The 26,916-nt window shown below is 35.5% G+C and overlaps 1 protein-coding gene across 5 annotated transcripts in view; it reads left to right on the top strand.

Moving 5' to 3' along the window:
- Positions 1 to 26,916, top strand: part of RNPC3 (RNA binding region (RNP1, RRM) containing 3) — a 94,432-nt gene that overhangs the window by 27,640 nt on the left and 39,876 nt on the right. For 2 of the 5 annotated variants that reach the window (XM_038541175.1, XM_038541178.1), the window contains one exon: positions 642 to 858. The gene's annotated coding sequence lies outside the window, so the exon portion shown is untranslated. Of the gene's footprint in view, positions 1 to 641; positions 859 to 26,916 lie in introns of those variants that run through there. The other 3 variants (XM_038541179.1, XM_038541176.1, XM_038541174.1) reach the window with 2 other exon arrangements.

The raw sequence follows: 26,916 nt of genomic DNA, 5'->3' as shown, positions 1-26,916 counted from the left end.
AAAAATGTACTAATGCCTAAGTTTCTCCCCATTTTGATTTAACTCGTCTGGTGTACAGCATAGATACTGGAATTTTTCAAACCTCCTAATGTGTGACGAAGGTTGAGAACCACTGAAGAAGGATTTTTAGATAGATTCCTGGACACTCTCCTAAAACTAATAAATCAGAATTTCTGGTAATGGGACCAAGAATCTAATTTGAAAAGATTTATTTAGTAATTCTAAGGGATGACCAGTTTGGATACTAGTTTGTTAGAGTAAAATGGTTAGATACTTAATGCCAACCTAGTCATTCAACCTCCTGTAAGTAGGAAAATCAAGAATTGGAGCCTCTGCACTTCTTGCAAATCCTGCTATTGCTAATACTATGAAAACAATGAAAAATTCTGTTAGTAATTATTGTCACATTAAGAATACAAAAAATTACAGATACTGAAATTGCTATTTTTATAGAAGTTAAAATGTTTTATTTTTTAATGTTTTAATCAGTTTCCTTATAAGCAATTTATTTAGACAATTAAAAGTTTGTAGTACTGACATGATTCACTAATTTTCTAAATATGAATGCTTTTAGTTATTTTAAAACCAATTAACTGTTTTATAATCATTATTATTTTTAATGAATTCTTATGGTGTTTTAGGTTCCTTTTGATTCCGTGTCTTCCAACTGCTTTCCAAATTTAAGGAGAAGAAAATGACACCTGGTCTATGGAACTGTGCGTAACAGCTTTTAAAGTATATTTAAAAGTTAAAATCTATATGCATTAAATCAGTTTATTGGAGATATATTACATGTATTTTAATCATCTTCCTCATATATAATAAATTATTTTCTTTCCAATAAAATATTGTTCTTAATTTTTCTTTATGTTGTTTAATACATTTAGAAAGTATAATTTGATAATCACATAAAATTTTTTGAGGTAATTTTATAATACTAAATAGAAATTTTCTCTTATGATTACAGATACTGCCCTTTTTCATTGCCTGGATACTAATACACTTAAACATAGTCTTTTATAGTAATGTTATTTCTTATATTTATTTATGCAGTTTTATTTGGCTATGAGGCTTTTGTTTTTTTGTTGTTTTTTGTTTTGTTTTAGTAGTAGGAGATTTTCCCCACTTTGGGAAATTTGTATTCCTGCCCTAATTTAGTCTTTTATTTTGGTGCTCCCAAATCTATTAGATTATCATGTAAAGGTGTAAGTGTTTCTCATACAAAAGTATTGGTATCTTAGTGAAATTAGTTTTAGCTATGTGTTAATAAGAAAACTTTGCATATTAATAGTGTCCTATGAGTATATAATAATTTAACCAGAATCAATGCCCAAAGATTTGGTCTTTGTGGGAATGCTGTTGTGAATCACAGCTTCTTCCTCATAGCACTGTGAAATAAGGAAATTGGGAATTTTAAAGATAGGAATTAGGAGTATGGAGAAGTGAATCCTGTAACAGCTCATTTTTAGATGTCAATATATAGACTGAGGAATAGGTAGAAACCAAATGAAAATATCTCAAGTAGGAAGGGGTGGTGAAATACGTCAGATCTGTTCTTGACAGACCTCTCCTTGACAAACTGGTTTGATGGAGGGAAGAAATGAGAGGAGATATTAAAGAAAATATTAGGAATTTAATATAGTGAGAATTGAAGACAGCCGTGTCAGAGAGCAGCCTTGTTCTCAGGGACATACAGTATCAAAAAGGTTTTTTTTTGTGTGTGTGTTTTGGGGTTTTTTTTAAAGATTTTATTTATTCATGAGAGACTCAGAGAGAGAGGCAGACACATAGGCAAAAGGAGAGACAGGCTTCTTGTGGGAAGCTTGATGTGGGACTTGATCCCAGGACCCTGGGATGGGCATGTAAACGGCTCATAATTTTAAAGATGGGCATGTAAACGGCTCATAATAGCAATGGGAGAAAGGAGAGATTGTGTAGGTCTAGATATTTGTAGTTTGCTAGGTACATAGTAGGGGCATGTAAAACTTACATTTTTTTCAGTGAAACACAAGCAAGGTCACAGAGGGAAAGAGTGTTGGATTGAGGAAAGAAAAGAAAGTGTAAAATAGATACTTGGGAAAGTGGTAAAGACATTCTTACAAGGATGGCTAGACAATACTTAAAGTGGTCATTGAAGTCTGTTGTTAATTTAAGTGATAGTAGACAAATTACTTTGTGTTTTTCTCCAGTTATGTTTAGCCTTGATGCTATCACTGAGTAGACAGTTGAATTTAATCAAAGTTGGAGTTTACCTAGATGAAGACAACAAAGCGGGAGAAAGGAAAGGGTGTTGATGTATTCAAGAGAATGATTAAAAAGAAAAGACATAGAGCTCTGGGTAAAGAGCAAGGTGAGAAAATGAAGGTTGAGATACAGTGGAGAAATGATAATCATCAGTTATAGATTGTAGTATGATTGAAGATATATTGGAATTATTTACTAGAGATAGGATGTAGAAATTTGGGAGATTGAAATAAGAGAATAAGGTGACAAATTGACAAAGGTAGAGAGAATACAGTAATTAATGACGAAGTTCCAGGGTGTGAACATGGTAGTTGAGTGAAAAGAGTCATGGAAAGAGGTGAAATTAAAGAAATTGAGAAACTTGAGTATTAAAAGGATCATCTAAGTGGATTTTGAAATTATTAAGAATTATGACAGGAATAGTGAGCCAAGATCTAAATAAAATTATTCCTTAGAACATGTAATTCTGTTAGGTATGCCAAAACCCGTATTTAAAAATATCAATTTATAAAATCCCTATGTGTCTCCCTCTTTCTACAGAGACAAGCAATTCAGCCTAATTTACTGAAAACTAGTGTATGACAGTGGTTTTGTAGGTGTAGATTCTAACATTAGATCTTGTTTCTAAGGTTTATTGCTTTGTGGCCTTGGGCAAGTTCTGTCAGTGCCCAAGGAGATAGTCATGATACTTATCTTAGGGTTATTGTAAATATGATTTGATGAATGTAAAATACTTAAAACAAGTATGATAATGTGTGTATGTAAGTGTGTGTAGTCAAGTTCTTTAGTAAATATTAGCTCTTGTGATGGTTGTGGTTGGTTCTCAACTCATACTAATTCCAAAGGTGGTATAAAGATTTTGGTGTCTCAGACAAGATTTCAGTCATTTTTCCACTGTGATGACCAGCACTTCTCTTGGTTCTGAGGGAGGAAAATTTTCCTTGATTATTCAAGGTTCTTCAGTCTAAAAATTAAACTGACATGAGATATAATTCATAATTTCAAGATATGTGCTTCTCCCAATAAATCTTTCAGTAAAGCACAAGAAAATATTTACTATCAGATCCAAATTTATCTTTAGTTTCTCTGCAATAATGAAGCCAAATTTGAACCTATTATGTTCAATAGTTAATGTTTGGGTTTTTATCATATTTGGAAGTGATCTGTTAGACTTCCATGAATTTAACTTACCACTTAGTAAAACTTTTAGGTTTCAGATTACCGAAAAGGTTTGAGATTCATATTTTAAAAGTTTACCCAAAACCTTTACATCTACTTAATTTACTTGTTCTTAGCAGTTATGTGTAGGTTACCTACAAAAACTTGATGAGACATCAGAGAAAGTCAGACATTATTGTAAATTTGTTTTGTTTGGGGTTGACAAATTTTGCTAGAGATAATTTGAACTTACTTTCAGTAAACCCAGGCAGAATAAAAGTATTATTTTAATGCTGATAACTCTAAGGACATGTCTATTTTAATTAAACCAACAACGTTGTTAGCCTTAATACTGAATATTTTCCTAGCACACAGGAACTTGAAATTCATTGAATTGAGTTTCTTTTTTTATTTTTGAAAAATTTTAAGAATTCAAAACTTTATATAAGTGCTTAATTTTCTTTAAGCCAATTAAATAGAACTCTTTTACAAATTAAGTTTAGCAATTCTAACCAGAGGTGGAAAAATGCCTAATATCCACAATAGACATACTGACAGATGCAGAAATCTTACTGTTATTAATATTTGAGGAGAAAAAGGGCAGGAGAACCTTTTGCAGTTCGTATTTTTTTTTTTTTTTTTTAAGATTTTATTTATTTATTCATGAGAGACTCAGAGAGAAGGAGAGGCAGAGAGACACAGGCAGAGGGAGAAGCAGGCTCCTCGCAGGGAGCCCGACGTGGGACTCGATCCCGGGTCTCCAGGATCAGGCCTTGGGCTGAAGGCGGCGCTAAACCGCTGAGCCACCTGGGCTGCCCTGCAGTTCGTATTTTTTAAAAAGACCTTCCATCTTTTTTTTCTTTTACTCAAGCAATTATGGGCTGTGTTTATACTTCAGAGATAGAAGATTTATAACTTTAAGGGACAGAGAAAGAATGTAATATAAGTTGTGGGGTTTTTTTTTCCTAAGAATTATAAGGTAATTGCTATTTAGAATTTACTTTCCTTAAGTACAGGATAATTTTGTTTCAGTAACCTGATTTTTTTGTAATATCTATAAGTGTTTTGAGACGAATAGATGAAGTTTTGGGATTGATAGAGATGTGGGGGGCTTTGATTTGCATTTCTGGTTTTGTAGAGATTTGCCAGGCAAAGTTGTTTCTAATTCCCACGAAGAGCTGATTTATAGCCTGAATATCAAGAGATTGATCAGCCTTTTTAGAGCAAGATTTCCAACTAATGTAGAGATCAGAAGGTTTATATCTTTGTAAAAAAAAAAAAAAAAAAAAAAAGAGGAATCTGTATAAAGCATTTTAACAAAAGCCAGTCCGGTCTTGGCTTCTATTCGCCCCTGAATATCAACCTAAGAATAAGAATGCCTAAAACTGGCAGAGCCTGATTATAGAGCTTTGGAAAGTAGGAATTGTAAGAAATAGCAAAGTAAGTCCTATTACTTGTCTTCAGTGCTTCTATTAAATTTACTTCATGAATTTTATTTTATTTATTTATTTTTTTAAAAGGTTTTATTTATTTATTCGAGAGAGGCAGACACACAGACAGAGGGAGAAGCAGGCTCCATGCAGGGAACCCAATATGGGACTTAATCCTGGGACTAGGATCACGCCCTGGACCAAAGACAGACCCTCAACCGCTGAGCCACCCAGGCGTCCCTCACTTCATGGTTTTTAGCATTCACATGAGTAACCTGTATACTTTAAATCTAGAGTTTAGGCCGGCGTGCTCTCTCTAAATCTTGTAAGGAAGGGTAAGTTAAAACAGGCAGATGGAGCTGGTTTTTAAGAAGCGAATTTACCTTGGATGTGAACATCAGTTTTTCTCTTAAGTCTAACTTCTGGTCTTTCACCTTGTCAAGGGAGTCCCTAAGGCTAGTAGATACACTAATAAGACAATTGAGAGCTCTGTATAAGGATTTTTTTTTCTTTGAAATGTAGCTAATTTAAAGGATTTATTGTCTGACCATTGATAAGTAGGATCTTACTAAATTTTTTTTTTACATTTTTTTAATTTAAATTCAATTTGGCAACATACAGCGTAACACCCATTGGTTATCTCATCACATGCCCTCCTCGTTGCCCATCACCAAGTTACCCCATCCTCTTCCCTTCCACAACCCTTTGTTCATTTCCCAGAGTTAGGTGTCTCTCATGGTTTGTCTCCCTCTCTGATTTTTCCCACTCCGTTATCTTCCTTTCCCTTTTAATCCCTTTCACTATTTCTTATATTCCACATATGAGTGAAACCATATGATTGTCCTCTGATTGACTTATTTCACTCAGCATAGTACCCTCTAGTTCCATCCACGTCAAAGCAAATGTTGGGTATTTGTCCTTTCTGATAGCCGAGTAATATTCCATTGTATATATAGACCACATCTTTATCCATTTATCTGTCGAAGGACATCCTGGCTCCTTCCACAGTTTGGCTATTGTGGACATTGATGCTGTAATCTTTGGGGTGCCCATATCCCAGCATTTCACTTCATCAGTATCTTTGGGGTAAATACCCAGTAGTGCAATTGCTGGGTTGTAGGATAACTTTATTTTTAACTTCTTGAGGAATCTCCACACTGCTTTCCAGAGTGGCTGTACCAGTTCGCATTCCCACCAACAGTGCAAGAGGATTCCCCTTTCTCCACATCCTCTCCAACATTTGTTGTTTCCTGTCTTGTTAATTTTCACCATTCTCACTGGTGTGAGGTGGTATCTCATTGTGGTTTTGATTTGTATTGCCCTGATGGCAAGTGATGCAGAGCATTGTTTCACCTGCTTGTTGGCCATGTCTGTGTCTTCTTTGGAGAACTGTCTGTTCATGTCTTCTGCCCATTTCATGACTGGATTGTTTCTTTTCTGTTGAGTTTAGTAAGTTCTTTATAGATCTTGGATACTAGCCCTTTATCTGATAGGTCATTTGCAAATATCTTCTCCCATTCTGTAGGTTGTCTTTTAGTTTTGTTGACTGTATCCTTTGCTGTGAAAAAGCTTATCTTGATGAAGTCCCAATGGTTCATTTTTGCTTTTGTTTCCCTTGCTTTTGTAGATGTGTCTTGCAAGAAATTGCTGTGGCCAAGTTTAAAACGGTTGTTGCTGGTGTTCTCCTCTAGGATTTTGATGGATCCTTATCTCACATTCAAATCTTTCAATCATTTTGAGTTTCTCTTTGTGTATGGTATAAGAGAATCGTCCAGTTCATTCTTCTGTACATGGCTGTCCAATTTTCCCAACACCATTTATTGAAGAGACTGTCATTTTTTCAGTGGATGGTCTTTCCTGTTTTGTTGAATATTAGTTGACCCTAGAATTGAGAGACAATTTCTAGGTTCTCCATTCTGTTCCATTGATCTATGTGTCTGTTTTTGTGCCAGTACCACACTGTCTTGATGACTACAGCTTTGTTTGTAATACAGCCTGAAATCCACCATTGCAATGCCCCTGGCTCTGGTTTTCTTTTTCAATATTCCCCTGACTATTTGGAGTCTTTTCTGATTCCACACAAATCTTAAGATGATTTGTTCCATTTCTGTGAAGAAAGTCCATGGTATTTTGTTAGGGATCGCACTGAATGTGTAAATTGCCGAGTAGCATTGACATTTTCACAATATTTATTCTTCCAATCCGTGAGCATGGACTGTTTTTCCATCTCTTTATGTCTTCCTCTATTTCTTTCAGAAGTGTTCTGTAGTGTTTAGAATGTAGATCCTTTACCTGTTTGGTTAGGTTTATTCCTAAGTGTCTTATGCTTTTGGGTGCAATAATTGTAAATAAGGTTGACTCCTTAATTTATCTTTCTTCAGTCTCATTGTTAGTGTGCCCAGTGGCATTTCTGGGCATTGATTTTGTATCCTGCCACACTGCTGAATTGCTGTATGAGTTCTAGCAATTTTGGGGTGGAGTCTTCTGGGTTTTCTATGTACAGTATCATGTCATCTGTGAAAAGGAAGAGTTTGACTTCTTCTTTGCCAATTTGAATGCCTTTTATTTCTTTTTGTTGCCTGATTGCTGAGGCTAGGTCTTCTAGTACTATTTTGAATAGCAGTGGTGAGAGTGGACATTCCTGTCGTGTTCCTGATCTTAGGGGAAAGGTCTCAGTTTTTCCCCATGGAGAATGATACTTACTGTGGACCTTTCATAAATGGTTTTTAAGATATTGAGGAATGTTCCCTCTATCCCTACACTTTGAAGAATAGGTGGTGAAATGGGTGCTGTATTTTTTCAAATGCTTTCTCTGCATCTAGAGTGGACCATATGATTCTTGTTTTTTCTTTTACTTAATGTGCTCTATCCTGTTGGTTGTTTTACACGTGTTAAAGCACCCTTGCATCCCAGGGATAAATCCCATTTGGTTGTGGTGAATAATCTTTTTAATGTACTGTTGTATCTATTGGCTATGTCTTGGTGAGAATTTTTGCATCCATGTCCATCAGGGGTATTATTCTATAATTCTCCTTTTTTGGTGGAGTCATTGTCTGGTTTTGGGAGCAAGGTAGTGCTGACCTCATAGGACAAGTTTGGAAGTATTCCGTCTCTTTCATCCTTCGAAACAGCTTTGTAGAATAGGTATTACTTCTTCTTTAAACGTTTGATAGAATTCCCCTGGGAAGCCATCTGGCCCTGGATTTTTGTGTCTTGGGAGGTTTTTGTTGATGGCTTCAATTTCCTCACTGGTTATACTGCCCTGTTCAGGTTTTCTATTTCTTCCTGTTCTAGTTTGGTAATTTGTGGGTTTCCAGAAATGCATCCATTTCTTCTAGATTGGTAACTTGTTGGCATACAGCTGCTCATAATACATTTTAAAATCATTTGTATTTCCTTGGTATTGGATGTGATCTCTATTCTTGTTTGTGATTTTACTAATTTGAGTCTTTTATGTTTTCTTTTTATTAAATCTGGCTAGGGGGATCCCTGGGTGGCGCAGCGGTTTGGCACCCGCCTTTGGCCCAGGGCGCGATCCTGGAGACCCGGGATCGAATCCCACATCGGGCTCCCGGTACATGGAGCCTGCTTCTCCCTCTGCCTGTGTCTCTGCCTCTCTCTCTCTCTCTCTCTCTCTGTGTGTGACTATCATAAATAAATAAAAATAAAAAATAAAAATAAAATATAAATCTGGCTAGGGGTTTATCTATCTTACTGACTGTTTCTAAGAACCAGCTCCTGGTGTGTTAATCTGTTTTACAGTTTTTCTGGTCTCTACTTCATTCAGTTTTGTTCTAATCTTTATTATCTCTCTTCTGTTTGGTTTAGGCTTCATTTGCTGTTCTTCCTCCAATTCCTTTAGGTGTGAGGTTAGTTTGTGTATTTGAGTTTTTTCTGATTTTTTTGAGGGAGACTTGTATTGCAATGTATTTCCCTCTTAGGATCGCTTTTGCTGTATCCCAAAGATTTTGAATAGTTGTATCTTCATTTTCATTAGTTTCTATGAATCTTTTTAATTCTCCTAATTTCCTGGTTGACCATTCTTCTTTTAGCAGAATGCTCTTTAACCTCCGGGTTTTGAGTTTCTTCCAAATTTCTTGTGATTGAGTTCTAGTTTCAAAGCATTATGGTCTGAAAATATGCAGGGGACAATCTCAATCTTTTGGTATCAGTTAAGACCTGTTTTGTGACCCAGTATGTGGTCTATTCTGGAGAAAGTTCCATGTGCACTTGAGAAGAATGTATTCAGTTGCGTTCGGATGGAAAGTCCTGTATATATATCTGTGAAATCCATTTGGTCCAGTGTATCATTTAAGGCCCTTGTTTCTTTGGTGATGTTCTGCTTAGAATATCTCTCCTTTGCTGAAAATGCCATGTTGAAATCTCCTACTATTAGTGTGTTATTATCTAAGTAATCTGTTTACATTGGTTATTAATTTTTTTTTTAAAGATTTTATTTATTTATTCATGATAGTTACACAGAGAGACAGAGAGGCAGAGACACAGGCAGAGGGAGAAGCAGGCTCCATGCAGGGAGCCCGACGTGGGATTCGATCCCGGTCTCCAGGATCGTGCCCCAGGCCAAAGGCAGGCACCAAACCGCTGCGCCACCCAGGGATCCCTACATTGGTTATTAATTGATTGATATACTTGGCTCCCACAGTAGGTGCATAAATATTTGTGATTTTTAGGTCCTCTTGTTGGATAGGCCCTTTAAGTATGATATAGTGTTCCTCTTCATCTCTTACTACAGTCTTTGGGATAAACTTTAATTTATCTAATATGAAGATTGCTACCCCAACTTTCTTTTGAGGACCATTTGAATGGTAAATGGTTTTCCACCCCTTCATTTTCAGGCTGGAGGTGTCCTTATGTCTAAAATGATTCTCTTTAAGACAGCATATAGATGGGTCTTGCTATTTTATCCAGTCTGATACCCTGTGTCTTTTGAAGAGATCATTTAGTCCATTCATGTTCAGAGTAACTATTGAAAGATACGAATTTAGTATCATAGTATTACCTATACTGTTCCTGTTTCTGTGGATTGTTTCTTTGGGCTCCTTCCTTTGCTTACAAAGTCCCCCTTAATATTTCTTGCAGAGCAGGTTTGGTGGTTACATATTCTTTCAGTTTCTACCTATCCTGGAAGCTCTTTATCTCTCCTTCTATTCTGAATGACAGCTTTGCTGAATAAAGTATTCTTGGCTACATGTTCTTCTTATTTAGTACCCTGTATATATCATGCAGCCCTTTCTGGCCTGCCAGGTGTCCTTTGATAGGTCTGCAGTTAATCTGATATTTCTCCCCATATAAGTTAATAATCTCCTGTCTTGAGCTGCTTTAAGAATTTACTCTTTATCTTTGATATTTGCAGTTTCACTATTAAATGTCAAGGTGTTGAATGTTTTTTATTGATTTTGGTGGGGGTCCTCTCTGTCTCTTGGATCTGAATGCCTGTTTCCTTCCGCAGATTAGGGAAGTTCTCAGCTATGATTTCTTCAAATATACTTTGTGGTCCTCTCTCAGCCTCTTCTGGAATCCCAATTAGATGTATAAGCTTCCTTCTCAGGCTATCATTTATTTCCCTAAGCCTTTCCTCGTGGGCTCTTAATTGTTTTTCTGTTTTTTCCTCTACTTCCTTCCTTTCCATCAACTTGTCTTCTTTGTCACTCACTCTCTTCTAACTCAGGAACCCTAGCAGAGCATCCAGTTTGGATTGCATCTAAGTTAAACTATTTTTAATTTTGGCCTGATTAGATCTCAGTTCTTCAGTAACAAAGTCTCTGGAGTCCTTTATGCTCTTTTCCAGAGCCACCAGTAACTTTATGATTGTGCTTCTGAATTGAATTTCTGACATCTAATTGAAATCCACATTCTGTAATTCTATGGCAGAGAGTATTGCTTCTGGTTCTTTATTTTGTGGTGAATTCTTCCTTCTAGTCATTTTGTCCAGTGCAGAGTGCAAGAGTGACCTGAGTCAAAAAATACCAACCACGACCTATGTAAAATACACCCTAGATGATTCCGAAGAGATCAGAGACCAGAAAATAAAAGAAAAAGAAGAACAGAAGAAAATAAAAGAACCACTAAAGTGAAAAAGTAGTAAGAATAAAAAAAATAAAATAAAATAAAAAAGAAAGAAAAAATGGGGGGAGATGGTTGTGGTGAGGAAGTGGTAGTGGAGAATGAATGTAGTCTCCCTGAGGGGATCTAGAGGGTGATCCTCTGGGTTCCAGTTGTGTTCTGTTTTGTATGTTAGAAGATGCTCAATCCTAAATTTATATAAACCAGCAATACTTATAAGAAAGCCCCTACATTGACCACAAAAACATAAACAAGATAAAAGAAGGAGGCAAGATGGGAAGGAAGAGAGAATTTAATCTCATAGAATGAACCAGTGTGGTGTTCCACTTGGTTCTGGGTGTGTTTTGGTCCTGTGTTAGAAGGTACTAAACTTTCACCATCAGAAAACAAGACAGAAAAAACAAAAACAAAAAGCCGTATCTGGTATATCTACCAAAATTAAATTGAATATGTTGAGGGGAATCCAGAAGTGCAAAATAAATATAAGATACGTAATTGTAGAAATATGAAAGTCAAAAAGGAAAAGAAATTAAAAATGCAGAGTTGGTAAAATATTGTAGTTAAGATGGGAAAAGAGAAAATATATTGGAAATTTTTAGCCTGATAAAAAAATTGAGTCATAATGGGGGGGGGGGGGAAGGGCCCTCAAGGTTCTATATACTATTTTCCCATAGTCCTGGAGCTTTCCAGTGCTGTTTCTTAAGTAAACTTGCTTTTCCCTTGTACTTTCTGCAGTTCTTCTGGGGGAGGGGTCTGCTGTGCTGATTCTCAAGTATCTGTGCCTGGGTGGAGATGCCCTGCCCCTTGCCAGGTGCTGGGCTCAGTATGAGCTGTTTATCATGTGGGGCGTTTGTTCCATAGATGCCCCTACTCTCCCAGATGCAAGGTGAATCGAAGAGGAAAAAAAAATGGTGGCAGCAAGAGATCCTGCTCTGGTGTGGAGTTTCCAAGAGTAATTAACTGCAGTCTTCCAGTCCACACTGGCCTAGCTGCTCCTGGGGGCAGGTGTGGGTCCTCTGATCTGCACAGCTTGCGGGGTGCCCTCAAATCGAGGGCTCTGTGCCATTGAACCCATACTCCTAGGGTCTGCCTCTCCCGAAGGGAATGGAGGGCAGCCGTCTCCATCGTTGCTGGGCTCTGGGGTAAAGGGAACTCCAGGAGTAACCGGTTTACTTCTGCAAATGCCCTGGAGGGCTGTGGCACTCCAGCCCTTTACTGAGATCGGACTGCAGTTTGGGGTGAGCTTTTTCCTGGGTGCCCCAGTCATACAGTGTCTCAGAGAATCTTGATACTTCACTGGCCCTCCTGCAGTTCTGCCCATTTTCCTGCTACGCGCTTTTCATCAGGTAACACTCAGGTGTGGATTTTTAAAATTTCTGTTCGTACGGGCTGGGCTTTTGTTCCCTGAAAGCATTCGCCACTCCACTTCAGCCATGCTAGTCATGGTTCCCCTCTGCCACGTTTTTTTTTTTTTTTTTTTCTTTTCCCTTCAAAAGTTTTTAGAAGCAAAAGCTTTCCTCTCTGTAGCATTCTAGCTGTTCTCTCTTCACATCTCACAGCGAATGCATAGGTATTCAGGATGTTTTGAAAGTTATCTAGGTAAGTGTGGGACCAGGTGAGTTGAGGACCCCTGCTCTTTTGCCATCTTGCCAGTCTCCTCGGATCTTACTCATTTTAATAACAACTCAAACCAGTATGCCTTTTTTTTTTTTTTTTTTTGGAAAGACCCAAAAGCAAGTTTCTAGGCTTAGACCATGGAAGTAAGAGGCATCCCTGGAGAGGACATGGATGATACAGTCCCCATGATCCAAAAGTTTACTCCCAAAAATAGTCTTAAGAAAGCAAAAGCCTTTGTTACACAGGCAGTAAGTATGGGTTAGTGAAAATCGTGTCTTTGATTACCCAAAAAATCCTGAAATGCCTCCAGTCGCAGATCTACTAATGTGTGGCATAAGGTGGGTGCTACTGGAATGGGACTTTTCAGTACTAATAGGCAACAAAGGTTGAGAGCATAAAAGTCCCTTATGGACTGGTACCTCTTATTATTTACCTTTCTGAGAGCTGGCATGGCTGGACAAAGAGTGCTGCTAGCAACTTTAGGTACCAAGGTGGATCCCAGTAAGTGCACTATCTGCCTGGTGGAGACCAGATAATATTTTCACTGGTCACTGGTCACAAAGCAAGTTCTCAGGACAAGGAAAAAACTTATCCAGATTTCATATGTGAGACCCACAGCAAGGTTTGTGGGAACATACTAGTCTGATAGGAACCATGAACTCAGCAGTCTATAATGTTAATTTGAACAGTAGGCATATAAGGGTCTATGCTGGTATTCTTTCCCTATAGTAATTCCTTTTTATAACAACACAAAAGACAAAAATAGTGACAATCTCTGGGTGGAAATGGATCAATAAAACCAAGATTACCAAATTTATCAGAGATGCTGAGCCAAAGGAACTATTTCCAAAAATATTTTCTGCTCATCTTAACTTAAAAAGAAAAAACACTCTTATACCACTAGGTCTTGCAGACAATTTCCAGGAGTGTGACATGGTAAGAAATCATACCTTTTGCTAGCTGTTTGTCAAATGTCCCAGTATTTCTTAACTACAGCGATCTCAGAGTGAGCAGTATTTAGCCATTTGAAGTTTATCCTGCCAACTAGCCAACTGTTAGGGCCGAAAAAAATTTCCTTCAAGATTCTTCTAACTGGTCTAAGAATTAAATTGACATGGGACAGATTAATAGTAGGAAAAAACATACTATAATTACATGCACATGGAGGCCTAATATAAATAGTCTCAACGAAACGTCCAAGTCTTGTGCTTTTATTGTATACATTTTAGACAGGTGAACTGGGGAGAACCTGGGCCCTGAGTCCTCAACCCAGCCCATCTTGAAGTAGTCATTAAAAGTTCTCTCTCAAAAAAAAAAAGTTCTCTCACGTCTTGAGAAAGAATTCAAGGACAGACATGTAACAGTGAATAAGTGACATAAGTGTGAAAGTTTAATAAAATGAAAAGTACACTCTAGAGATATGAGAGCAGGGGGGCTCGAGACAGCAAGAACTGCATGCCCTGAAGGTTCTTTTATTGACCATTGTTAACTAGAGGGTGGAATATTTATTACTTAGAGCAGGAAGCAGGGTTTTGTACTTTTTCTTCCTATTTTGGTCAGGGTTTCTTTTTTTTTTTTTTTTTTTTAAGAGTTTTATTTATTTATTTTTTAAAAAGATTTTATTTATTAATTCATGAAAGATACAGAGACAGAGAGAGGCAGAGACCCAGGCAGAGGGAGAAGCAGGCTCCATGCAGGAAGCCCGATGTGGAACTCGATCCCGGGTCTCCAGAATCGCACCCCAGGCTGCAGGCGGCGCTAAACCACTGCGCCACCGAGCCTGACCTGGTCAAGGGTTTCTTGTCATGACATCCATCATCTTGGGCCTGATTTGATCAGGTTTCTTGTAGAATGCTACCAGGACAGGCCTCTGACTTTCTTAATAGCTGGCCTCCAAGTATTTTATTAGAACCTAACTGCCTACTCCAATATGAGACATAACGAGGAATTGACAGGATAAAGAAAACTTGTTTGGGAGCTTTACATAGTAAAGGATTTTAAACAATTTGGACTAAGATTATAAATTATTAAAATTAATAGGCTTATTTATATAACGTTCTTACCTCTGAGTTTCCTGTCTTGTGATAAGGATATCTTAGGGAGAATGCCTTTCACGTGGGAGATTTATTTCCTGCTTTCTGGAAATGAAGTGGGAAGGGGAAGAGCATTCTTAATCAGTATGCCAAAGTGGCACATTTGGGACTGTCTATGCTCAGCCGCTACATTTCCTTGGCACAAATGGACCATGAAACTTTAACAAGGGTAAGAATGTTGGTGTCTAGGAATTAACTATTCGTGAATAATGCAAAACCATTCCACTCTATTTCATAAATTGAGAATGTGACCCAAATAGATCCAATTAGAGGAATTTCCAGGGCTTGTACAGATTTTTTTTTTTTTTTAACTAGGTAGAGCTATGCCTGGTGCTGCTAATAAACATTATCCTGATAATTAGGATGACAGTTCATTATCAGTTTTTTAAAAAAATTCATCATGAAGAAGTGCTAATAGCTTAAACCAACAGCATAAGCCCTAGCAGCTAGTGTATCATGGATTTTTTTTTTTTTTTTTTTTTTAGTTTAAATGAAGTAAACTTGAAATAAGTTTTTTTTTTCTTTTGCTGGAGGGATTTGGCATAGGCTAACTATGGGTCATATATGTCACCCTTACGGTATAAGGAGTGAAGTTTCATATGGACCACGTGAAGTGAGAGAAAGGCCTTGTTCCCCAAAGGAAAAGCATAGAGCTATTAAGAGAAAGTAGGTACTACACAACCAAAAACAAATGTGATACTAAAGTATATAATATATAAAACACGTATTTCCATGTAGTGGTTTTTCACTTGTGCCTTCTATAAGAGCTGGGAATGGTATGAGGCAAGTGAGGCACATATAGTATAAAATTTAAGAAGTAATTGTGAGAATAATGCAAGTGCTCTTCATCCCAGTCTAGCATGGCTCTGCCTCCTATACTGTTAGTAACATGAATAGAATCAGCATAATACTGATTAGATAAATCAAACAAAAGGCATTAGCATTCAGGTTGCTGCTTTAGATGATTTGGAAAGTATTTGCTATGCAAATGAAACTCCTTTAAAATCAGTATCAAGAAATATCAAGGCTTTTAAAGAAAGTAAGGGAAAATATTAAGCACCTAAAATTCAAAAGGCAGTGTACTGAGTACTTGTAGCAATTTGATCTTAACCACTCTATAAAGAAGAGAATACTTCCATTATGAATAATGGAGTTTTTTTAATAAACTTTATCTGTAAGTTAATAAAATACTTGGTTATATTTATAACTTATTAATTCATATGAAACAAAAAATACTGACCTTAAATGATTGTTTAGGATTGATGAGAGCCAACCACATCACTTTATATCCTACTTTGACATTTCCTAAAAGTAAACTATTGTAGAGGTATAGCATTCACATAAAGGCCAGTAGGTAATCTAAACAAATAAAACTCACTAAATTTTGAAGAAGAAAAAAATACTAGGAAAGAGAGACCCTGTACTCAACAAGCATAATCTTTAATGGCTTGAGGTGAAGCTAGGGGATCAAACAAAACTTCAGAACATCTGATTAAAAGGAGTTATATCTACTAAAACATTACATCAACTGAAATGAGAAAAGGTATTTGACTACACAGAAGAAATTTTAATTTTTTCAAATGATGTAGCACTTATCTTCCAGGATACTTGAAAATCTTAAGAATTCAAGAAGAAAGTCTGAACAAGAGATTATTGTATGAGGCTTCTCAGAGCTTAGAAAAAGATATACAAAGTACCATTAAATATTGTTTATGGAGACATTTAATATCTTGCTGTGTAAGAAACGGATGGAAGGGAAAGAAAGATTGAGGTTTGAGTGGGCAGCTCTGTATATATTGTACATTTCTTTAAAAAAATTATTTGAAGGATATTTTGATAAAATGTTAACATTAAATCTGGGTCTTGGGAAATGGGGCTGATAATTTTGGGAGGCTGATAAATTTTTCTGTATGACGTAAATCACAACTTGAATGAAAATAAAATAGTGGAACACCTCTAATCCAGTGTTTTGCAGCTATGTTTTCATATTGTCCCCCAAAGGAACATTTTTAGAATTTTTTTCACTACTTGCTCTACATGAAATTTTAGTATCACAGTGTATTTTTTTATTTTGAACTGTATGTGTATCTGTCTTTTTGGATAAAAATAGGAAGATTTTCTTCCACCCAAGAACTAAACGGTGAATACATGATTTGGTACCATAAGACATTAACAATTTCAGATCATATGTTCTCTGACCTTAGCTGAACTAAATTATAAATTAGGTGTCAGTAATACATTTGAAAAATGTTTAAATTTATGAATATTAAATAAAATTTCTAAATAACATGAAGCAGGGCAGAATTCTTAAGGGAAATTAGAAAGTTTTTAAACTGAATTAAAGTGAAAATTCATCAAAAATTTATGGAATACACCAAAGGAATGTTTAAAGGGAATTTGCTTATATTAGAAAAGAAAAGTCACAGATTGCTGATTCAACTTTAAGGAACTAGAAAAAGAAGAGCAAATTAAACCCAGAGCAAACAGAAAAAGGAAGTAAAGCATAAGTCAATGAATTTGTAACCAGAACAGTAGAAAATATTGTAAATAAAACTAGTTCCTGAAAAGATTGATAACATTGAAAAAGTTTTAGCCAGAGGGAAAGAAAAAAAACGCCCCTAAAATTGTAAGAAAATATTTGGAATATTTTGAACAAATGTATTTATATAAATTTCTAACTTTGATGAAATGGGCTAATATCATAAAAGTGACAAACTACCAAAGCTTGTTTGAGAAGTAGGTAACCTGAACAATCCTATGCCACTTAATAAATTTACTTTGTAGTTAAAAATCTTCCTGCAAAGAAAAGGCCTAGATAAATACTTTCACTGGTGAATTTTGCTAAACATTAAATGAAAAAACCAACAATTCTACAAGACAGTACTTCCAAATTCATTTTATGAGTCCTGTACCCTGATGCTGAAATAAGGTAAGACACAAGAAAACTATTTCTCATGAAAATAAATGTAAAAATCCCATCAAAATATTAAGTTGAATTGAGTAATATGTGGAAAGCATATTATAAATCATGATCAAATGCAGTTTTTATTGGGATATGCAGGCTAGTCCAACCTTTGAAAATCAAATGTAATCCATAGCAACAGACTAAGGAAGAAAAAGCATATGATCATTTTAATAAATGAAAGCATTTGATAAACATTCCTAATAACTCAATAATACAAGAATGGAAGAGAGCTTTCTTAATCTGGTAAATAGTATTTACAAAACTTACAGCTATCCTAATGGTTAAAAATGGAATGTTTTTCTACAAAATTGAGAACAAGTTAAGAAAGTGCACACTAATCCCTCCTATTCAACATCTACTGACAGCTAGTACATAAAACAAAAAGCCATTGTAATTAGAAATGAAGATGTAAAATTGTCCCCATTCAGAGATGACAATTGTTTATGTAGAAAATCCCAAAGAATTAAAATGACTCCTATAACTAGTAAGTGAGGTAAGCAAGGTTGCAAAATAAAAAGACAATAACTGGATATTGAATTTTTTTTCTAAAAATAGTACTTGCAGTAATACCAAAACAAACCTATATAGTCTACCAAAATGTGTACTAGACCTGACACCCCTTCACCAATTTTGATAATGAAAGGTGAAGAAGATCTAAGTGGGAGAGATACTGTGTATGAGTCAGAAAACTCACGATTTTTAAGAATATCAATTTTCCAAATTGACTCATTACTATTTAAAAATCTTAGCAGTATAGTATTTTGCTTTTGCCAAGCTGAATTAAATTTCTCTGGAAAAGCAACAACGAGAATAGGCAGCACAATTTTGAAAGAAAAAAAAAATTGGATGACTTAGACTACCTAATTCTAAGACTTACTACAAAGCTAGAGTGATCAAATGGATTTGGTATTGACGAAGAGATGGACACATAGAACACTGGAATGTAAAAATCCAGGAATAAACCCACACATGAACAATAATTTTTTACAAAAGTGACAAGGCAATTGGAGAAAGGATAGTCATTTTGACATATGATGCTAGAGTAATTGGATATCTATATGCTAAAAAAATAAAAGAAAAAACCCAGTATGTTGCTCTCATGCAAAAACTTTCAAAAATGAGTCGTAGTCCTAAGTATAAAGTGTAAAAGTATAGAATCCGAGGGAGAAAAAAACAGGATAAAGTCTGCATGACCTTAGACAAGTTCTTATATACAACACCATTAAAAATAAATGTGCCTTCATCAAATAAAAACCTTGAACTTTTCAGAAGACACTAGTAAATTAAAAACGCAAATCACACAGTGAGAAAAATCTTTGCAAAGTATGTGTTTCAATTTTATCCAGAATATATAAAGAACTTTCAAAACTCCGAAAATAAAAAGGACAATAGATTTGAATATAATTTACCAAAGACTTAGAGATAGCCAATAAGCACGTGACAAGATGCCCTAGCCCATTAGTCCTTAGACAAATGTAAAACAGCCACAATAATACAGCACTACACACCTATCAGAATGCCTTAAAGTGAATTCTGACAGTACCAACACTTGTCAAGAATGGAGCACTACAGTTTTCATGCATTGCTAGTGGAAGTACAAAATGGTACAGCTGCTTTGAAAACCAGATTGAAGAAGTTTGTTAAGGTTAAAAGGTTAAATATGACACTTATGTGTGACCTAGCTATCGCACTTCGGAGTATTTAAGAAGAACAATAAAAAAAAAAAAAAAGTTCACAGAAAAAAAAAAAAACTTGTACGTGAAAGGGTACTGGGAACATGGCATAGGAAGTGTCAGGAATCCATTAACCCACCTAGATAACAATTGCAGTGGTAGAATTTATTTGATGTAATTTTGGAACTGGAGTCATATTAAGGCTTTGCAATTCAACAGGGAAAAGCTTGGACAGTAAGTTGTTAATTTCATTCAAATTTGGCCCTTAACACAGCAGCTACCCATTTCCCAACTTCAGCCATGTAGCAGGCAACTGCGTGTGTTCCTTAAAGAGCTTGCGCACAGCCCATAGGAGCCAGGGTAGGCAAAAAGAACCTTCAACTCCAGATATTGGGAATCCGTGCTGATAGCTGACTTCTGCATTCGATTACAGAGGTGCAGAGTGGGAAACCATGGTGGTTCTACCTCTTTCCATTGTAACCACACACCCCTACACTTCGTGAAGTGACTTCCAAGGGTATAAAAGGACTGACATCCCCTTTATTTCCTTTCGGTTTCTTTTTTCTTTGGGGGGCCAGACATTAAAGGCCAGGCCATTCAAAAACAACTGCACATATGGGAAAAATTAGAAATTGAACATGAATGTCCGGGGAATGATCCAAACAAGATCTGAGAACTTGGGTTTTATACCTTTGATGATCATTAGCACAGAGGGGAAAAAAACAACCAGCAAACAATAGGGTGCCTGGGTGGCTCAGTTGGTTAAGCATCTCATTCTTGATTTTGGCTCAGTTCATGATCTCAGACTCCTGAGATCGAGCCTTGTATCAGGCTCCATCCACACTGGGGGTGAAGCCTGCTTAGGATTCTTCTCTCTCAGCCCCCTCCCCCACTCATGGGAAGGCATATGTGTGCACTCTCTCTAAAAAAATAACCCAAACAGCAAACCCCGGGAAAAGAAAAAAAAAAAATCTGATTTCCAGGATTAAGATACTGTTAAAATGTCACTTTCAACAGAAAACGATAACAAAAACAGGAATATATGACCCATTCAAATGGGAAACAAAAACAAACTACCTGAGATAGACCTGGTGGCATTTACTAGACACATAGACTTTTTTTTTTTTTTTTTTTTAGATTTTATTTTTTTTTATTCATGAGATACACACAGGCAGAGGGAGAAGCAGGCTCTGTGCAGGGATCCCAACTTGGGACTCAAACTTTGGACCCTGGGATCATGACCTGAGCCAAAGACAGATGCTCAACCATGGAGCCACCCAGGCGTCCTGACAAAGAGACTTTAAAACAACGTATAAAGATACTCAGAAGACTACAGAAAGATGTTCAGAAGGCTAAAAAAGCAAAAGGAATTCTGTAGCTGAAAATAAATGAAAAAAAAAAAAAATCCCTAGAAGGGCTCCAAGAAAGATATGAGTAGGCAGAAGAAAGAGACGACATTATTAAGTCTGAAGAACAGAAGCAAAAAAGATTGAAGAAAGGTGAACAGAGGCTGAGGGACTTATGGGACACCATCAAGCAGATGTGTACACATTGTGCGGGAGTCCCAAAAGGAGAGAGAAAGAGAATATTTGAAAAACTAATGGTTGGGAATTTTCTGAATCTGATGAAAATTATGAATATAGAGATCCAAGAAGCTGAACAAATTTCCAGTAGGATGAACTCAGAAACCCACATTCAACACTATACTCAGACATTCAACAGACAAAGACACACTGTACTCAGACATTCAACAGACAATCTGGAAAACAGCAAGAAATAATTGAATTGTCACATACAGGGGGATACTTAATGAGATTATCAGGAGATTTTTTTTTTTTTCCATCACAAACTTTGGAGAACTAGAAGGAAATGGGATGATAGTTACAAAGTGGTAAAAAGGAAAAAAAAAAAAACTGTCAACCAGGAATCCTATAAGCAAAACCATTCTTCAAAAGTGAGGGAGAAATTAAGATAATTTCGAAAAAAGTTTGAAAGTTTGTGAACATCACATCGGTTCTGCAAGAAATACTCAAGGGAGTCTTGCAGAGTGAACTTAAAGGACATGAGAGTAATTCAAAGATGTTTGGAGAAATACAGATCTCAATAAAGGGAAATATATGGGCAGTTATAAAAGTTAATATCGTAATAGTGGTTTATAACTACACCTGTTTTCTACATGACTGAAGAGGCTTATACATTTTTTAAACAATTATTAGTTTTTAAGTCAGAATTGTGATTGTGGCTAGTAACTTTATCTGTTGTTTTCTACATAATTTGAGACTAATGACATTTAAAATAATTAGTTTTATGTTTTGGGATACACATATATGAAGATGTGATTTGGGGGACTTCAACAATGAAAAGAAGTGAGGACATCAGTTAAGTCAGAGTTTTTGTATATTGAAGTTAAGTGTTAAAGCTCTAGGGTTGCTAAACCTAAACCTCATGATAACCACAAATGAAAGAGCTACAGAATAAACACGAAGGAAATGAATGAGAAAGTAAACATGTCACAACAAAAAAATTAACTCAGCATAAGACTATAAGGCAGGGAGTGAGGAACAAAAAAGCTATAGAGCATATAGAAAACAGGCAAATTGGCATGAGTCTCTCATTTTAAGTAAGTATAAATGAATTTAACTCCTTGATCAAAACAATTGGCAGAATGTATGAAGATACTTAATTCACCTACATGCTGTCCACAAGAAACACTTTAGATGGAAAGACAGATTTAAAGTGTAAGGATGGAAAAAAGTTTTTTAAAAAAGTGAAAAGATAGGAAAAGTTACTGCATGCAAAGAGTAATCAAAAGAAAGCAGGGGTGGTTTTACTGATATCAGACAGAAGAGTTTAAATCAAAAAGATTGCAAGAGACAAGATTTTAATAAAAGTTTCATTACAGCAAAATAATGTATTTATGAATTATAAACAAATTGTAAATCTAGAAATACATAAATTGTAAACATTTATGTGCCCAATGAATATGAAATGAATGAAATACGAAGCAAAACTGAAGAAGAGTGAAATAGACAATTTTAAATAATACTTCAAAACTTTAGTACTCCTTTTATGATCATGGATATACTGAGATAGAAGAGAAGGTAATAGATGACACAAACAATAGATTAACCACATCTAACATATACAGAACACTACCTAAGAACAGCAGCATACACATTCTTCCCAAAAGCAAATGAGACATTTTCTAAGACCTCATATCAAGCCACAAATTAAGTTTCAGTAGGTTTATGAAAAGAGGCATACAAAGTAGTTGTCTAAAACAGTAGGATTCAGTTAGAAATCAATTAACAAAGGAAAGTTGGAAAATTCACTTTACCATTAATATTAGGCAACATTCTTGAACAACCAATAGGTGAAAAAAGAAATCACATGGGAAATTAGAAAATACTTACAACTGAAAATGAAACAATGTACCAAAACTATGGAATGCAGCAAAAGTGGTGCTAAGGGGAGACAAAGCTCCCAAACCAACAAGCTAAATTTTACAATTTAGGAAAATAGAAAAAGTAAAATAATTAAATCCAAAGCTAGTAGAAGGAGGAAATGACAAAGATTACAGACAAATGAAATAGAATAGAAAAATAATAGAGAAAATCACTGAAACCAAAAATTGTGTTAAAGCATCAGCAAATTTGACACATTTAGAACTGGATGAACTAAAAAAAAAAAAAAAAAAAAAAAAGAACTGGATGAACTAGTAAAAAAGACTCAAATTACTGAAATCAGAAGTGAAGGTGGGTACATTACTACAGATCCTACAGAAATAAGAGTGTGAAGAACAATTCTCAAATTGGATAACTAGATGAAGTGGAAAAGCTCCTAGAAATACAAAACCTACTAGGACTAAATTACACACAAAAATAGAAATTCTGAATAGACCTATAACTAGTAAGGAGATTGAATCAGTAATCAAAAATCTGACAATGAAAAATCCTGGAAATGACAGCTTTACTCTTGAGTTCTACCAAACATTCAAGGGAAAAATAATACCGATCCTTCCTTTAAACTGTCCTAAAATTTGAAGAAGGAATAAAAGGAAACTAGGAATAAAAGGAAACTACCTCAACATAATAAAAGCCATATATGGAAAATCACAGTGAACATCATACTCCATGCTGAAAAAGTAGGGAAATGTTTTCTTGTGCAATCAGGAGCAGGTCAAGGAATCTCACTTTCACCATTTCTCTTCAACCTAGTTCTACCAAAATTTTTGTATTTATGTCATCACCAGTCTCATTTAATCTTCTACTCTCTAAGTTTGACTTCTTCCCTCTCTTTTTTTAGATTCTACTTACAAGTGATACTATACAGTATTTTTCTTTCTCTCTGGCTTATTTCAATAAGCATAATGTTCTTCAAGTCCATCCATGTAGTCACAAATTACTGGCATTACCATATGGTAATTCTGTTTTTACTTTTTTGAGGAACCCCCTTAATGTTTTCCATAGTGGTTGTATTACTTTACATTCACATCTACAGTGTACAGGTTCTCCTTTTTCCACATCTTTGCCTGCATTTGTTATCTCAGATCTTTTTTATGATAACTATTCTAACAGGTGTGAAGAGGTCGCTCTCTGTGGTTTTGATTTACATTTTCCTGCTGTTTGGTGATATTGAGTACCTTTTGTATACCAGTGTCCTATTTGTATTTCTTCTTTGGAAAAATGTCTAGTTAGGCCCTTTGTCCACTTCTTAATTAAGATATTTGGGTTTTACTTGAGTTGTAAATATAATCTTATATATAGTAAACCCTAAAGATTCCACCAAAAAAAACTTGATAGAAAAAAAATTTTTCAGAATAAACAAATTCAGCAAAGAAGTGGGATACAAAGTCAACATGCATTAAGTCAGTTGTATTTCTGTAAGCTAATGAACAATCTGAAAAGGAAGTTATGGGAAAAAAATCCATTTATAATAGCATGAAAATGAATAAAATACTTAGGAATCAGCCAATGAGGTGAAAAACATGTACAATGAAAACTATAGAATATTATTGAAAGATATTAAAGAAGATATAAATAAATTGAAACATTCCTATTTTCATGGGTTGGAATACTTAATAGTATCAAAATGTCAGTTTACCCCAAATGATCTATAGCAGTCTCTATCCAAATCCCACTGACTTAAAAAAGAAAAAAGAAATCCTATCCTAAAATTTGTTTCTCAAGGGATCCTGAGTAGCCAAAACAATCTTGAAAAAGAACAACAAAACTGGGGGACTCTTCTGGTTTTAAAACCAATTATAAGCCTATAATAATCAAAACATTGTGGTACTGGGATAAAGACAGACATAAATCTATGGACTAGAATAAAATCCAGAAAACTGTCTTCTCATATATGGTCAAATGATTTTTTTAAGATTTATTTATTGTATTTATTAGAGAAAGCCTGAACAATTGGGAGGGGCAAAGGGAGAGAGAGAATCCCAAGCAGAATCCATGCTCAGCATGGAGCCTGATTCGGGGCTCAACCCCAGGACCCCGAGATCACAACCTGAGTCAAAACCAAGAGTTGGACACTTAACCTGTTGTGCCACCCAGGCACCTCTGGTCAAATGATTCTTGACAAGGGTGATGACAGGACCATTTATTGGGAAAGGACAGTCTTTTCAAAAATGGCTGTGGCAAAATTAGATATCCACACACAAAAGATTGAATTTTAACTCTTACCTAAGACTGTATATAAAAATTAGAATGGATCAAATATCTAAATTTAAGAACTAAAAAACCTCTTAGAACAAAATTTTCACAACCTTGGATTTGACAAGTGATTCATTAGATATGATACCATAGACATGGATAACAAGAAAAAATAGACAAATTAGACTTAACAAAAATTTTTTTAAGTTTGTACATCAAAAGATGTATACAGAAGGAAACTATTTCAAATCAGAAACCTGATGATATTGATACCTAGAATATATAAATACCTAACATTCAACAACAAAAATCAACCTAATTAAATAATGGGCAAAGAATTTGAGGGCAGCCCCAGTGGCCCAGTGGTTTAGCATCACCTTTAGCCCAGGGTGTGATCCTGGAGTCTTGGGATCAAGTCCCACATCGGGCTCCCTTCATGAAGCCTACTTCTCCCTCTGCTTATGTCTCTACCTCTCTGTGTGTGTGTCTCTCATGAATAAATAAATAAAATATTTTTTTAAAAAAGAATTTGAGTAGAGTTTTCTCTAAAGAAGATGTATAATTTATCAAATGCATATATATCAACTCACAGAATGTTTACTATAAAAAAAAAACAAGAAACAATGCTTTTGAGGATGTGGTAAAATTGAACCCTGTGAATTGTTGGTGGAAAGGTAAAATTGTATAGCTGTTGTGGAAAACAGTGTGGCAGTTTTTAATGAAACTATAATAGAATTACCATATGATTCAGCAATTCCACTTCTAGATACACACCCAAAAGAAATGAAAGCAAGTTCTCAGTGACAGTGATGCACCCATGTTTATAACAGCATTATCACAGTAGCCAAAAAGGTGTAAGCAACACAAATGTACATGAACAGATGGATACGTCACATGTGGTAATGTTCATACAAGGGAGTATATTAATTGCCAGTGGCTGGGGAGAGGGAGGAATGGAGAGTTTCTGTTTAATAGGAAAAAAGTTTCAGTTGTATAAGATGAAAAAAACTGTAGAGATTGATAGTGGTGATGGTTGCACAACAGTATGAATATATTTAATGACACTGCACTATGCATTTAACAAAATTAAAATGGTAAACTTTGTTACATGCATTTTACCACAATATAAAATTTTTAATAAAAGATAACATGAATAACATGATGTGAACATTTATAGTGGTTTAAACATCATTCTCCAAAGTGAAAATAACCCAAATGTTCTTCAACTATCATATCTCTATATGAAATGTCAATGACATACATGTGACAATATGGATATATCTCAAACAGATCATAGGTAAAAGAAGCCAGACTCACAAAGTCACACACTGTGTGACTCCATTTTCATGAAATTATATAAAGACTAAACTCATTAGATCTTCTAAGTGGTTGCCAGGGGGTAGGTGAGTGGATGAATGGACTACAAAGGGATGAGGGTATTTTGGGGTGTGATGGAATATTGTATGTGGCGGTTGAGGTGAGTCTATGCTATGCATTTATTAAAGCTCAGATTTCTACCAAAAAAAAAATCTTACTGGATTACTTGTAGATTGCTAGTGGGAGTATGAAGTGGTATAATCACTTTGGAAATAGTTTGGCAATCTTTATACATTTTACATACAGTTACAATAAGAACCAACAATTTTACAACTAGGTTTAACCCATGTGATATGAAAATACATGTCTATAAAAAGTCTTTATTCATGATTGCCAAAAAACATAAACAGCCTATATGTCCATCAACATATTAGATAAACAAATGATGGTACATGCATATAATAAACTACCATTCAGTAGCAGACCACTGTAATATATTTTCTTACAAATGCTTTCTGATCCAATTTTGAGGCCCTGACTACAGATCAATCTGACCTTCTTGGGCATCTGGTTATGTCCATATCCCAAACTACTCTTATCAGACTTTCGCACTCTGAGTCAGTGTATTGCCTTCCCTAATCACCCAAGGACCAGGAATATCCTTGTACTCCAGAG

The sequence above is a fragment of the Canis lupus genome, chromosome 6 (genome assembly GCF_011100685.1).
Source record: "Canis lupus familiaris isolate Mischka breed German Shepherd chromosome 6, alternate assembly UU_Cfam_GSD_1.0, whole genome shotgun sequence".
NCBI lineage: Eukaryota > Metazoa > Chordata > Mammalia > Carnivora > Canidae > Canis > Canis lupus.
Note: the sequence above shows the minus strand (reverse complement) of the source record. Positions and strands in the feature narration are given on the sequence as shown.